At 37.9% G+C, this 5,342-nt stretch overlaps 1 pseudogene; it reads right to left on the bottom strand.

Moving 5' to 3' along the window:
• Positions 1-720: 720 nt before the first annotated feature.
• Positions 721-5,138, bottom strand: LOC137747995 (transcriptional activator DEMETER-like; annotated as a pseudogene).
• Positions 5,139-5,342: the final 204 nt, after the last annotated feature.

Here is a 5,342-nt window from a genome sequence, read left to right as displayed (position 1 = left end):
ACTCCGAAGTTAAGCGAGTTTTGGGTGAGAGTAGTACTAGAATGGGTGACCTCCTGGGAAGTCCTCATGTTGCATCCCCCTACAACCGACCCCACACAGTGGAAAAAGGCTTATAAGAAGAAGAAGAATGTGGAAATGACAGGCATTAGGGATTAAAATATGTTTCTGAATTCTGCATTGTGTCTCCGGTTTGCTGGCCGTTAAGATTTTTGAGATTGACCTACCAGCTAGGTTGGTTTGGCTATTCCTTTCCATTGAAAAGGAGTCAGCTGTCTGCCCATGTCACCTTCTTCTAGGCTCCGCTGGACGACACGGCATTCTTGTTTAAGTATAGGCCGGCTGTACTTGTGATGATTCGTTTACCTCAGTCTTTTGCCTTTTCCGCTGTGTATCCCTTCATCTAATGTATATTCTGTATTCACGCATCCATACATGTATTGACTGCCGAAGAAATCTTCTTCTTTTGGATAGTGACAATGCGACATTTTTCGGAAGGATTGCTCTTTTTTGGGCATTTATTGAAAAATACTAATGTACATACAGGCTACAATCAACTGATCATGAGATCTCACATATTGTGCATGATACTTTGCTATCAGCTGCCTGCCTGTCATATACTCAACGCTCATCTAGAGGAAAAATAATTGAATGCAATAGAATTTGTTAGTCATTGTTCTTCTCACAGTCAGTCATGTGATGAAAATCTTCTTTGCACCATGATCAATGCTGTTTCTTCCCTTCATTTTTTGTCCTGGTCAACTTACTTGCAGGAAAATGCAATCTGGGCATTAAGGGTCGTGGTGCTCTTGTTTTTCTTTCAAATCCTCTCACACACATATCCTGCATATAAATCAATCAGTCAATAAGTAAACTTGTTTGTCACTTTGTACTGCTAAATTACATACACCGGTTTTTAATACAATGTTTTCAACAGTCACACCAAAGCTTCGTCAGATTTCTTTCCCTCTTATTTCCCCTTCTTTTGAAGACACTCAGGACTCGAGAAATCATCAGTCAAATATCTTAATTACCCTCTGGCTAATTACATATAATTGCACTATCAATGATTTGTCTTTTGCATAAAAAATTACAAATTAGTTCAAAGTTTATCATTTACATTTTCTTTTTCTTAAACCATGGTAAGTATACCTTTGTTATATAACTAGTCCTGAGAAGATAACTCATGATGGCTATCGCAAAGTATTATGAAGAACTGAAGTTAGTATCACATACCTCTCCAAAAGCAGTATTGAATTCCCTCTGTTGATAGACCTGGTGGACATAATTATTTTCGTTGTAAGTATACATCTCTAAATGGGATGTGAAAATCGCAACGCTGGTATCTTAATATCACTTACCTCTGAATACTGTCGATACAGAAGTTCCAAAGTATACGGTCCGTCTTGGCAAATTCCATATCCACCCCCTTGGAACATCTGTTGGGTTGTGACTAGACTCATGATCCGCGAACATCTGCATCATGATAGAACTTTGTTTATAAATCTGGAAGTAATGGCTTTAACATTCTGGCTTACAGAAGTGGAGTACAGGATTCTGGACCACTTTTAATTTTGTCCAGACTGTGCTCTGTAGATAAACTTCAAGGAGATTAGTTTCAATAAGACTTACCTCATTAACTTGAAAATATGTGCCGTTGAGTGGAAAGCTCCCTCTCATTGCTGTTCTACAAGGTATCTGCAACAAGTTGAATTAAATTTCGGTAAACAGATGTATGTAGTTTATTGTCTTTGACTTATTACAACAATCAATTTTTCTCACCAAAATCGTCTCTCTGACTGTTTGTGAATTTTCTTCTCTTATACTATTACATGAAAAACATGTCTTCTTATTGCACAATTTGTGTTGGTCTTGGGAGCCACACCTCCTTTCTGGTGGTTGAATTGAATTTGCAGTCTCACCTGATATAAATAAAATAAATGTATCACTTAGTAAGATGTACAATATTTCGACTTCATTCATCTGATGTCAAATTTAGCTAGCGCTAGGCCATCCATGCATCTGTATCCCAAGTTCTAACTTGGCTTACCGAATCAAATGCATTAAATTTGAATAGATCTCAAGATCCTCAACAATGTATCTCAGTTCTTTTATGTCTGGAGCTTACCTGGTGTCCATATAGCAAGAAGGTAAGGGCTTGGATCATCTGGTTCCCGTCTGTCCATCTGTAAAGTTGAATGGTGATTAATTGAGAATTAGAACGCTTCATGTATTGTAGATATAATATATATAATTTTAACCTACCCCTTTTAAGAGTGGATGTGAATCTGGTAGTTCATACCTGCATTATACCAGCAAAGAATGTATAAGGGTGTCAGAGGATTTACAGTTATGCCTGTATACACATGCTTGTATAGGTATGGGTGCCAAAACTCAGAACGTATGGCTCCAGGCAGAGAGTTGTTGAAATTCCTGCAAGAATTCTGACGGTGGCGAATTCAAAATTTCGACGCTAAGTTTGTTTTCCTAGATTGAACATGCTGTGGACTTTGGCCCTACTATATTTCAGTTTGTGTTCAGTGTTTTGCAAGGAATATGTGGGTTTGTGACTATGGGATGAAATGTACTTACACTTGGTGCTCTGTTCGTAGTCGACTGACATTCTTTAGCTTGGGTGTAGGGATGGAAGCAACTTCCGAAGTCAAGGAAACTAAAGCCTTGGACATGACACCTTCTTGAAGCTCCATCTTCTCTTGCATATAGTTTTGTAATGTCGATGTAAACTGTTCCATGTTGAGTTTGATGGTAGGAATCTCATCTGGATCCTCGTAGAACAAGTCCTCGATGTCACTTTGTTATAGCTCAGTGAACTCTTGTTCTGGGGATGGTGGTTCCTCAATGATTGGTTCACACTTGTTAATCTCAACACCTGCTATCTGGAGTGAGTTGATTTCAGGTGGAGGCAGTGACATGGGAGTGACAGCTATTGTAGGGTTTATCCCGGCTGTAATTGGAACACTTGAATTCACAATGCTCTTTTCTTCTGGACCTGGCAGGGCAAGCCTTGCACTGCACCAAACATGGTTGGTATCAATTTTCTCAGTACAATCTCTTAATTGTTCCACGTGATTAGTGAAACGTAGAGTTATACAACTATAGATTCTCCATGAAACTATCTACAATTCTTAGTTCCTTATAAATATCTGATTATTATTTTTGTTGTACCCAAAAAATTTTTTTTGGTTAGAATCAGTAGCGGAAATTATCAAATGATTCTGTTGATACATTCGACTAATTAAACGTTTTATAATTAGTAAACTATATTTAGTGTCATAACCTACATTTCGATTGCTCGTTCGAGAACTACGATCTTTGGCTCTGGAACTGAACCATTTCCTTGTATCTGAGAAGAACTTCCAGATTAATAGGAAGGAAGCTTAATCGGAATGAAATGAATCAGAATTTTTCTTCTATGATCGATCGTAATTGACCCTGAATCCCGTGTCTCGAGATATCTGGAGATTCTGATAACTTGCTACGATGTATTTTTTTCCTGCACAGTGGCAGCAATATATATGTAAATTATCAAAGATTATAGTTCAAACCTTGCAAAGGCACTTGCAAAATGTCTGCATTCTCCTCTCATTGGACATGCATTGCAATTTGGTTTACTCTTTGTGCAGAAAACCTGCATAACGATCAAAATATGAGGTACTTAATTTATTTTTGTTTAATCAAAGATAATATTTCTAACTGGTGAAACAGCATACATACCTTTCCAAATGTAATCATCTGGTAATGCAGCTCATAACTATGGTTCAATAGTCAATTAATCAGTAAAAGCATAAGTCGACAAATATAAATAAAATTACATGAACTTTTGCACTTGAAAGTAGCGCTCTCAAATTTATATGAAAAGTTTATGAAGCTATGAGCTTACAGGGTTCGTTGATCAATTTTGCATAATCTTGGCCATAGATACTTTTGAATTGATTCCAGCATTGGGTACCTAGAGGGACTACGGTTAGCATTTTCCAGTACTGGAAAAGTAAGCATTCATTTACCAAACTATCCTTCCAACATTAGTGTCAACCTATATGGAGTAAAGAACATATATAATTTCACTGATTTTAAGATGTCCCCAGGCTCTTGTAGCATAATTAGTATTTAGTAGTCGCATAATTGTTACCGGGAAAGCAAGGTGGTGAAGTGTTAAAAGCCGGACACACTCCACACTTTTCAAGCCCAAGCCTCGTATGCTTAATAGATAATCCCTGCAGGAAAATCATTAGTGATAACTGTATACAAAACCTGATGAATAATGGCCTTGTTAATGGCATAAAGGGGGTAGCTGCAACGTTCTACAAGATAATGAATTGTGGAATGACTTACTTCGCTTTATCAGGGGGAACATCTCTTAACCATTCCAGATCGATGCTTCCATGTTCTTTAACCAGTCGGTTTTGGAATTCCTACAAACATTGTGCAACCAGTGTTATCGCAAGGGATAGTCTTAACCTATCAAGTGATGTTATCTGGAGAAAATTAACGATTTAATGAACAAGCATGAAGTCTTGGACTGAATACTAATAGTAGAGGACCTGGATCCGTTCTGGTAGCATGATGTTCATCCCTCGTTCCTTGATTGCCTCAGAAATTTCTTTGACATTAGCATTTTTGAGTGCTTCATATTCCAGTGAGTCCATTGTGTCTTTATTTCTTTCCTTTTTTCTACCATTGGCTTTCACCTGCTTTCTCAAGATGTCCCAGTCAACTGCAGTCTTTTTCTCGCTGTCCGCCTTTCCTTTTCTTCTTTTTGAAGTATGTGTACTTGTCTCATTATGTGACTGACCATGAGAAAACAGTTGCTCCTGTAAATTTGAATCAACTGATTGATTTTCCATGAGTATATGCTTACCATCAGCGTCGTTGATAGATTTTTTGCTGAGCTCACTGACATTATTGACATGCTTTATGCTACCACTCTTATTTCCCATAAGTGGTTCAGTATGTTTTCCAGGCTCTCTGACTGACGTGTTTTCTAATGGGAAGGTTAGGTTCCCCTCACGCTGATTACTATAGTTGGAACAATGATGTCCATTGCTTGGCCTTTTTACAGAACTATTATTCAGGTCTGTTGAGTGCTGTCTGAACAATGCATACAGGTCCACTGATGGCATTTCTTGAGAACTCCACAGACTACTCTGTTGCATAGAGGAATTAACAACACTTCCTAACAGTTGTTCATAGACAAGTTATTAAGAGGATTACAAATCAGTTCATAGACAAGTTAGGCCTAGGAACTGTTTTTAAAGAGAGGAAATAGATCATCTTCGGATCCCTTTCACCAACTCTACCCTATCAATCAATCCGGATCCTTAAAA

This window comes from Pyrus communis, chromosome 10 (genome assembly GCF_963583255.1).
Source record: "Pyrus communis chromosome 10, drPyrComm1.1, whole genome shotgun sequence".
Classification (NCBI taxonomy): Eukaryota; Viridiplantae; Streptophyta; class Magnoliopsida; order Rosales; family Rosaceae; genus Pyrus; species Pyrus communis.
The sequence above is the reverse complement of the archived record's forward strand: the minus strand, read 5'-3'. Positions and strand labels throughout refer to the sequence as shown.